Genomic DNA, 11,337 nt, shown 5'->3' with positions numbered 1-11,337 from the left:
GCAGGGACGCGGCGATCCGGAGCACCGACCCCGGCCCCGCTGCCCCCACACCCACGGACGGCAGTTTTACACCTCCTGCCCCGCGCTGGGGACGCGAAGATGCGAAACTGCCCCGCGAACCGCTCAGAGTCCCAGGGCGGTCAGTTAACGCCCCTGCGCTCCTGGTCCTCTGGTCCCAGCGGGAGGAGGCGGTGCGGGCCACCCCGCCCACCCTGCACTGGCCCCGCCGCCGCCGGGGAGGGCGCTTCTGGGAGCAGGGGCGGGGAGGCCGCGGACACCGCCCCTGGGGCAGCAAGTGGCCGCTCCCTTAAAGCAGCCTCTTCCTCCAGCGCTGCCCGGGAGCTCCTGAAGCAAGCGTTGCTGGAAAGTGGTCTCTGCTCCTCTCCCTCCTACAGAACTTCTTACAGGACTCGCGTCCTCCTTCCCGGGCTCTCAGTTCCCAGGCACGTTTCTGGATTCGGAGTTCTGTTCTTTCTGCAGATGAAGTATTCCTGGTCCCGGCATGGCCAAGGTCGGCGAGAAAACACAGGGTGCCCATGGACCACCCCCCAGATCATCCTCTGTGTTAAATGGGTCTCAGGGCTGGTTCCGAACAAGGGAGTGAGGAAACTGAATCGCATTTGTTCTCCTCCTGCATTCTACTTATCCACACGAGCAAATGCGGATCGCGTGTATCACTGTATTTTGGAACGATGCTCCTTTCCAAAGTCTTTGCGGATCTCTTCCCTGGAACCATTCACAGGCAGCCAGTGTTAAAGCTGTTAGTGAAGTGTTGGGGCAGGTCGTTCAGAGCACTCTTTAAATATGCTACCGTAAAAGGCATTCTTCATATGTGCATTTAATGCCTTGAATTATAAGAGAAGGTCGTATTGCTTTTGAATGAAAAGGGCATCTGAGCCAGAAAATTCATGCGTGTTAGTTCTTAACGGGAGAGCGAGTAAGGCCTCTGTCAGCCCTGCAAGATTCTCTCCACCGCCTTGACAGGTGACTCACATTCTAGCCCTAAGAAGGCGAGGAATGGCGGTGCTTACCTGCTCCACTTACTCCTACCCAAGGCAGACATCTTCACTGGTCTGGGCTTTCTCCTCCCTGCCGCTCTGCACCACCGCCCCCACCATGCTCCCATTGACACCTGTGTGGTAGAGACTTTTCAACTTTCCTAGGCCCTGAACCACCTGGGGGATGTTTTAAAGATAGTATTAAAGTATTCTGGCTCTTTTGGTCTGAGTCTTAAACTCTCAAGGTGAGGTTTACCTACAAAGGTGTAAAACTACCACCACTCTAGAAATCCCTGACCTCCCTGGATTCTTCTGTTCTACCCAAACTCTCTCACACCTCTTTATCTTGCTCAAGCCACCCCTGCCTAAAATCTAGTAATTCCCTCACTGTTTTGCTTTACTCACATCTAAATAAGAGGGAGAAGACTGTAGTGCTACATGGATCATTAACATACAACAAATTCCTAGTGAGAAAGCAACTGTCTTTTCCATTCTCGTAAAGATTGCCTGGTTACCTAAAGAAAAATCCTCAGCTTGGTGCAAGTATGTCTTTAGACTTTTTCCTAAGACTTGCTAGTTTTGCTTTTCATCGACATTAAAAAAGAGCCTCAACAGGTAATACCTGGAATTTAGCAGTATTTTTTAAATTTAACTATTAAAGTTTCCTACAATTATGACAAGTGCTATTGGCTTCCATCCCAGGAAGTGAAAATAATCAAAGGTATTTAAATAAAATGTGTGTCCATTTAAATAAATTAAAAAGAGAATAGTGATACCAATAAGTGCATGATGGCAAATAAGAGTAAGGTTTGGAAAGCACTGCTATAGTCCTTTTGGAGTCAAAGAAAAAAAAAAGCTGTTTAAATTCTGGGTTCACTTAGTTTTTTGGAGAGGTTTTTTGCTATAGGGTGTATGCGCTCATCAGAAAGACAGAGAGAGACAGAAAGTGAGAAGTCACCCCCTCCCCCACCCCGGGGAAATGGACACTCCGCAATTCCTTCATGTCCATTCTCTTCTCAGGATCTTGGGCACACATGTACACGTGCCAAGCATAGTTTAAGCTGCAGGGCCCGGGACTTGAACCATGGTTGACTACATGGGAGTCCAGCAACATAGCCATGATGCTAACTGCTGGTCCCTCCTGGGTTCAGCAATTTTTGGGGGGGGGGGGAGATTTTCACTCTAGGGCGCATGCGCTCGCCAGACAGACAGAGAGAGACATAGAAACAGAAAGCGAGAAATCACCCCCCAGGGGGGATGGTCACGCCGCAATCCCTTCTCCTTCTCCTCCATTCTCCTCTTGGGATCTTGGGCATGCACGCACATGCGCCTGGCGTGAGTTTTAAGCCACCGGGTCCGGGACACGAACCGCGGTCGACTACGTGGGAGTCCAGCGACATAGCCATTACGCTAACCACTGGTTCCCCCTCCTGGGTTCACTTTTAACCAGAAAGCTAATCTAACTCTGATTCTCAGTTTCCTCCTCTGTTGATGAGAATAATCATACAGTTATTTAAGGATTAGATGAGTGCTATGGTTTGAATGTGCTTACCCTCTCTCAAATTCGTGTGCTTAATTTTGGTTGTGATGGTATTAGGAGAGAGACCGGGACAAATAGGATATAAGGCCCAAGATAAGAGACAAAGTAAACGGTTACCTAGTAGCTAGTTTTGATAAAGCGCTGGTTACATTAGGGCTCAAAATAACTATAGATAAGGGCAACAGTTTCTATTTCCTAACTACATCCTAACAAGAAGCACAGATGGATATGGTCTACTGACCCCACAAAGAACAGGGTAATAAATCACCAAGACTACCATGTAACTATTTTCTGAAGCCCTCTTCCTTAGCAGAGAGCCTTTACATCTCCAGTTAGTTAGTTTAACAATGAAACAGGTTTTTATGCCTATTACTCAGTCCGCTAGATAAACACCTGTCCTCTCAGCTGCTTTGGCAGCCCACTCGGTCAAAAATGTTCCTTTTCTTGCTTATTAAACTTCTGCTTTACTGCTCCTGTGTGTGTCCGCATTCCTGATCCTTTGTAACATGAGACAAGAACCCAGTCATCTCGTAATCCTAAATCCAATGTTAGGGTTGGGCCTGATCACCCCAATATCTTGCATCAGTATTGAGAGTAGAAACTTAATCTCCCTACGGGATTAAGAGGTTAAGGCTTTGGAGGTTGATTAGGATTACACAAAGCTATCAGGGTGGGTCACCATGATCTAATACTCCTGAGGAGAAAGAATGAGACCAGAACGAGACATAGACACGGACACGCAGACATACAAGTACTTGCCCTCTTGCCATGTGACGTCCTGCACCATTTTAGGACTCTGAAGAACATCTACGTCGGCAAGAAGACTCTCACCAGCCATGGCTCCTTGACCTTGAACCTCCAAAACCTTGAACTAAATAAACCTTTATAGTTTGCAAATTAATCAGTACATGGTGTTCAGTTATAAGTGACAGAAAAATGCACTGAAATAGTGACATAGTGTATATAAATCATAATGGACATAACAAGATACATATTCCATGGTCCCTGACACCTAAATTCTTAACACATATTATTTTTATTAATAAGAAATGCAAAAATGAATATTCAGAAATCCCACTTCATGGACTAGTCGAGAATTTTATTTTTTAAGAAATTATTTTCCTGAAATGAAGTTGAAAACCACAGATATGTTAAATATTCAGGTCCCTATAGAATAAAGTAAAATAGATACCTACAATTGTTGGTGAAACAAAGTTAGACTGGTATGACAAATGTAACTATTTCCACAGTAAATATCCTATACTGGACTTGGCGATACTGACCTGAATTAGTATCAGTGTGTTGAGGAGAAGAGACTATTGTCTTGATAATCAGAAGAGACAGGTTCAAGTAAGCAGAGTACTTGAAGGAAGGTATGGGTGTTCTAATGACCAGGTTTGTGATGTTGAGAATTAACTTTACCTCTCCAGTCTGTTACTTAGTTAAAAAATGAAGCAACTGGTTTGGGTGATTTCTAAGGTCACTTCAAACTTTAGCCATGAAAACTTAATAAAGTCTGGGACCAGCAGTTAGCGTAATGGCTATGTTGCTGAACTCCCATGTAGTCGACTGCAGTTTGAGTCCTGGACCCGGTGGCTTAAATTCACACCAGGCACGTGTGCGTGCGTGCCCAGGATCCCGAGAGGAGAATAGAGGAGAAGGGATTGCGGTGTGGTCATCCCACCTGGGGGTGATTTCTCACTTTCTGTCTCTCTGTCCTGTCTTTCTGGAGAGCGCATGTGCCCTATAGCAAAAACCTCTCAAAAAAAAAATTAATAACATTTGCCCAATATGAGATCATTGTATTTCTAATATACTAGCAGTGAACAGCCTGGGATGACATAAAAAAAAAATTATCCCAACAGTAGAGTAGAAGAATATTAATATAAGACAAAGTAGATTTCAGAGCAAAGAATATTAAAGATAATAGTTACTTCATAATAATACGTTAGTTCATCAAACAGACATGATAGCGCTAAATACTTATGCACTTAATAAGAGTGCTTTAAAATACAGGAAGCAAAACAGAACTATAAAGAAAAATAGACATATTCACAGTTACAGTCTTTTTTTAATATCTTCTCTCAGTAATTGGTGGGATAGACAGAAAGGCAATAAAAATATGAAAGATTTGACCTACCCTGTCAACCAGATTTATCCACTGAAATTCAGCATGAGAACAGTGACATACTTATTCTTTTCAAGTGGACATGGTGCATGTACCAACTGACCATATTCTGGGCTATAAAAGGAAAGCTGAGAAAAAGGACTGAGGTCATACAAAATATACTTCTTGACCACAGTGGCATTTCATTGGAAATAACAGGAAATACAAGAATAGTTTCAAATATGTGCAAATTTATAAGATATTTTTTAAAAACTCATATTTCAAAGAAGAAATAGTAAGGAAAAACAATGCAAATTGAGTAAAAATGAAAATATAACATCAAATTTTGTGGGATGTTGTACTTAGGGAATAATTTATATCACTAAATACCAAGATTAATAATAAGAATTTTCAGATCAGTGACTGTAGTTTCAACTTAAGAAACTAGAAATAGAGCTTTAAATTAAATCAAGATAAAAGAAAGGAAATAATTAAAACCTAGGCAGAAAGAAATGAAATGGAGTTCAGGAAAATAATTTTAAATGAAATAAAATCAGAAATTTGAAAAGATTGATGAAATTGATAAATTTCTAGTCAAACTAATCAGAAAAGAGAGAGAGAGAGACGTGCATGACCAACATCAGGAATGAGCAAGGCAAAAACAATCCTGATTATACACAGAGGGCACTTTATAGGCCAATTTTTGCTATTAATTCAACAACTTAGATAAAATCAGCCAATTCCTTGAAATACACAAATACTCAAGAAGAAATGGATAATCTGAAGTCCTGTATTTATTGATCAAATCCACTTTGTGGCTTAAAACACTCTGACAAAGAAAGCTCAAGAATTAGATGGCTACGCTAGTGAATTTTACCAGATGTTTGGAGGAAAAACAGTGCCTGTACCAATTGTATATACCCTCTTCCAGAATTTTTTTTTTTTTTGAGAGGTTTTTGCTATAGGGTGCGTGTGCTCACCAGACAGACAGAGAGAGACAGAGAGACAGAAAGCGAGAAATCCCCCCCCAGGGGGGATGGCCACACCACAATCCCTTCTCTTCCATTCTCCTCTTGGGATCTTGGGCACGCACGCACACGCGCCCGGCGTGAGTTAAAGCCACCGGGTCTGGGTCTCAAACTGTAGTTGACTACATCAGAGTCCAGCGATATAGCCTTTACACTAACTGCTGGTCCCTCCAGAACATTTTTTTGAATGATGAGATAGTTCTCAATTCTTTCTACAGGGCCAATGTTACTTTGATATCAAAATAAGAGTAAGACATCATGGTAAAAAAAAAAAAAAAAATACAGACAAATATCCCCCATCTATTTCTGATTAAAAATGCCAAACAACTGGGAATAGAATTTTCCCAACCTACAGAATCTGCTTTTAAAAACTACATCAAAGCCCAGTCGTGATGACACAAGTGGGGGATGAGGGGGCCACTGCTTTGGTGGCTGTCACCTCATGGGAAGCGGGTGGTGGTCCCAGCCCAACCTAAACGGCTCTGGTACAGAAATGCACACCTGTGGTGACAAGAAAGAAGAGATGTGGTTTTAATTAAACGATGCTCAAATATCACAAATATATGATTTCCAAATTTATTCTGAATAAAATTCAAAAGAAATCATCTGATAAATGGAAAATGTTGAGGTGCATCAGAGGGAAGAAAGGGAGGCTGAAATTCTTGCCAAGTTCGAAAATATCTGGGCATCTTCTTTTTAAAGATTATTAAGCATTTTGACTCGGATTCCTTCCCCACACTAGGCTCTTACACTCCGCTGACATTTTTGCTATTGGTCACCCACACCAGTCACTCAGCACGGAGGCGTAGACGTGTAAATGGCAGTGGGGAGTACAGGCCTGCCTCTGATCCTCCGCAGCTGTCAGATCTTGCACAAGTCACTTATCCTCTCAGCTTCGTTTTCTCCACTGGCAAGCGAAAGCATTATTTGTGAGGATACTTCCCAGTCTATGGCTCGTTCTATTTGTCAAGTCTAGTCTGAAGTTATTACTTATGAATGTTCTTCATTTCTGAATGATCTGATAACTGCCCTTCTAAGACTTCAGACAAAGCATATCTTATGACAGCTACCTAAACTTCCAGCCCAAATAGCAATATCCGAGTTTTCCCGGGAGAAACGGTGTCAAGCACATTGTCTTCTGCGGTAAGAGTCCCATCTTAAGACACAACCCTGACTTTCCTTTTCTCTCTCTTTACCTTTATTTTGTTTTAATAAATCTTTCATGCAGGCCAGCAGGTGGCATGGTGATTATGGTACTGGGTCCCACATGGCTGACTTTGCAGTTTGAGTCCTGGACTGGAGACTTGACAAACACTGGGCACATGTTGCATGCGTTCTCAGAATCCCAAGAGGAGAATAGAGGAGAAGGGATTGCAGCATTGTCATTCCTGGGAGGGCGATTTCTCACTTTCCCTCTCTCTGTGTCTTTCTCTGGCAAATGCATTTATCCAATGGCAAAAACCTAATAAATAAACAAATAAATAAAGCTTTTATGCTATTTTGCCAAAACTTCTGAAAATAAATTTACCTGTACAATCTACCACTGAAAGTTAAAGAAGTTGTGTTCTGGGACCAGACCATAGCCATGGTGGTTAAGGTGGCTGAATCACTCATGGTCAGACACGTGTTTCAAGTCCCGGATCTGCCAGCTTGAGAAACATGCCGGGCACGTGTGTACGCATGCCCAAAATCCGAAATGGAGGGAGACATGTGGAATGTGGGAGAAGGGCTATGGTGTGACCACACCCCATGGCCCATGAGAGATGCTTTCTCACTTTCTCTCTTCCCCTCTGTCACCACCCCCAGCTCCCATGAGTGCACGCGCCCTCGGGTCATTTTTATTTTTTAAGTTTCCTGATATTTCTGCATTTAACTATTATCCAGATTACTTTGATTTAGGGAAGGTTGTAAGGCAAGTCATAGGCAACTTTGGAAAGATGAAAATAGGCCTAACCAGAAGGTCGAGTTGTGGTATATGAATGAGTGTGAAAACGGGGACTTTATGAGAAACAAGCCCGGAGTGACAAAAGCCTGGAAGAGAAAGATGGTAAAATACCCTTAGCTAATCTACGGATAGAGGGCAGTTCAATTGTATATGCTTAACTTGGCTGGGAGGTTTCGGGAAGAGGCCTGGACATGTGGAATGGAAGGCTCTATCATGCCCATTCTTTCATGTGTAAACATGCACCGTTCACTCCAGGACCCCTGAATATATGGATACAAACTTCACATGGTCCATCAACTTCAAGGCTTCCCAAAGCCAGATTAGCTACGCTAACTTCCTGGTTTGTCAGTTTGGAGGAAACTTTTGAACTGCATTTTTCTGGGTTCTTCAATATGTAATTGAGAATTATTACAATTAAGAGCCCACAGTCTGCAAGGATGACATGAATTTCAGTCCTTGGACTGTAACTCAACAAATGACCAGGCATCCCAGGTCTGGGAAGAAATAGGCTTTCTCTAAGATGCACTGTTGGAAGTAAGATAGACATGTTTGGTGTACATATCTTTGAAGAAGAAATGTTATTTATATCAATAAACAATAATTTCTATCAATAAACAATTTTTTTTTCTGAAAGGTTTTTGCTATAGGGCGTGGGTGCTCACCAGAAAGACAGAGAGAGACAGAAAGATAGAAAGTGAGAAATCACACCCCCCCCCATGGGGGATGATGATGGCCATGCCGCAATCCCTTCTCCTCCATTCTCCTCTCGGGATCTTGGACACACATGCACACGCACCTGGCGGGAGTTTAAGCAACCAGGTCCAGGACTCGAACCACGGTCGGCTACATGGGAGTCCAGCAATATAGCCATTACGCTAACTGCTGGTCCTGTATTAATAAACAATTTCTATCAATAAACAATTTCTATCAATAAACAACCTTCTGGGGATACCATGAGGCTGGGGAGAGGAAATTCATTACATCCACGCTTCAACTAACCCGTGTAGTGGATTTTAGGAAACAGGACTTTCTAGAGGGCATCATCTTCAGTCCCCTGCTCCAGGAAGGGTAGAAGCTAGTTGGAGATTGCAATGATAATCCCCCACTATCAGAAGGGCATAATATGAAATGGAGTGAAATGTGTTTTTGCTTTGTTGCTTTACAAGCTCTTTTTACACCATTTGAAGATGTTTGCCTAGAATCTCAAGTCACTAACAAAGACAGGAAGAAAAACATGCCTTTCGTTTGATCACATCCATTTCTAAATACTCAGTACTAGTGATGTTCACTATGTCTTTGAAAGTAAAGAGTGGATACCACAAACTTACTTGTAAGCTCACTGACTGTGCGGTACATCACATTACTTTTCCTTTATGTTCTGAACTTTTTGAGAAGCAATTTTCAGTATAGTAAATACTTTCTTGTTTTCTCTTTTTGAAGTTCATATAAGCTGGAGTAAGGCTTCCTTTTATGTTTATTGTTTATTGCTTACTTTGTTTTCTGTATTTTTCTCTTTTACATTAAATATCATATTCTATTATTTTTTCTATTAAAGGAAAAGTCTTTGGATACTCTACAGTTACACTACACTGACTGCATTTAGTATCATTTCAAAATGCTTAGATCTAAGCACAAATATAAATAATGATGATCAAGATGGGTTATTGTGTTAACATACTTACTGCTGCATTTTTCCCAGGAAAAATAGTTATGACAACATTGTATTTATGACTTTTAAAACGATTATGACATGGATATTTTCCATTTTAACAGCATTTAACATCAGCTTTGACAACTATCTAATTTTCAATCATTTAGTCATAACATAAATAGTTGATTCTTCTAGTTTGAGGCATTAGTATTATTTAATTTTTTCCATATTTTAAATAAGAAAGGGATAAATAGTAAGCATAAAATACTTTGTGTATTTCCAATTCTCTCTCTAGAATAAATCTCTATAAATATAAGTCTTAAAGTAAAGGTGATATGTGTATACACACACACACACACATATATATAAATATTTTGAGAGGTTTTTGCTATAGAGCACGTGTGTTCGGCAGAAAGACAGAGAAAGACAGAAAGCAAGAAATCACCCCCCAGGGGGGATGGCCATGCCACAGTCCCTTCTCCTCCACTCTCCTCTCAGGATCCTGGGCACGCACGCACACATTCCTGGCGTGAGTTTAAGCCACCTGGTCCAGGACTCGAATCACAGACCACAGTCAACTACATGAGAGTCCAACGGCATAGCCATTATGCTAACTGCTGGTCCCAGTGATAAATATGTTTAAAGCTTTTCATTTACATTATCAGCATTCTTCCTGAAGGGACTCTATGAATTTGAATTCTAGTATGCAGTTTATTTCATCACCATGCCATGAATTCTTTTTTCTTCTCTTAAATGACAATGGTTTTCTTACTAGGAAATCAATGCTGCTTTCTTCTAAAATAACAGTGATAACCCAAAATTCCATAAGGAAAATAACTCTGTAAGGTTTTTGTTCACAGAAAGATAATCACCATTTTGCAAATCTCTGGTTGAGTATCACTGGAGGAAACTGAAGCAAAGCAGGGCAAAAGCTCCAATCATTGTAATGTATCCTGATGGTTCTTTGAACAAAAACAGGCTATTATGAACTTGCTGATTTAAACAATTCTTTGTAAAGGAATGCTGTTAACTTAAAGACTATAACAAGAAACCTTGGTGCCATTGCAGTTAATTGCATGCACACATGTTCGGAAGTATGCTATGCTTTTTATTTAGTTTACTCTAACGGCTGTAAGTCTGCTGTGAAAATAAGGTTCAGAACTTATTTTGTAACTCTTAGAATATTTAAAGTAGATTTGTGCTCAGGCATCGACATAAGCTTTGTGATAGGTCTTACACTAAATAAAAAACATCTTCAAAACTTGATGTATGTTGGGAACCAGCAGTTAGCGTAATGGCTATGTCGCTGGACTCCCACATAGTCGACCGCGGTTCGCGTCCTGGACCTGGTGGCTTAAAACTCACGCCAGGCGCGTGTGTGTGTGCGTGCCCAAGATCCCGAGAGGAGAATGGAGGAGAAGGGATTGCGGCGTGACCATCCCCCCTGGGGGGTGATTTCTCGCTTTCTGTCTCTAGTCTCTCTCTCTGGCGAGTGCACGCACGCGCCCTATAGCGAAAAACCTCTCAAAAAAAAAAAAAACTTGATGTATGTTTCATCAGAATTCAGTTTCTGAACAGCTAGCATCATAATTTAATTCAGGAAATCGGTAAAAGTCTTTTATTTGGTTATTAAAGGTTGTAACAGAATAAATAGCATATATTGGGGCCAGTAGGTGGTGTGGTAGTGAAGGCACTGGGTCGACCATAGTTTGAGTCCCAGACCTGGTAACTTGCTTTCTCACTTTCTCTCTCACTTGCTCTCTCTCTGGTGAATTAAAAATAAAAATAATAATAAATAAAATTAAATAAATAATTTTAGAAAGAATATATATCATATATTAAACACTGAAACATTTTAATAAGAAGTTCAGTTAAGTGTTGCATACAAGATAAATTAATTAAAAAGAAATAGTCATTAATCAATAAGCTTCTCTCATAAAATGTTACCATCTTAAAGATTTTCTATACAAAGGACTTTTTTGTCACTATTTTAGCTACTTCTTAAGAGCTACTTATTTGGTCCAGTAGTTAGCGTAGTAGCTGTCGCTGGACTCCCATGTAGTCAACC

This window comes from Tupaia chinensis, unplaced genomic scaffold (assembly GCF_000334495.1).
Source record: "Tupaia chinensis unplaced genomic scaffold, TupChi_1.0 Scaffold144465_1, whole genome shotgun sequence".
NCBI lineage: Eukaryota > Metazoa > Chordata > Mammalia > Scandentia > Tupaiidae > Tupaia > Tupaia belangeri.
Note: the sequence above shows the minus strand (reverse complement) of the source record.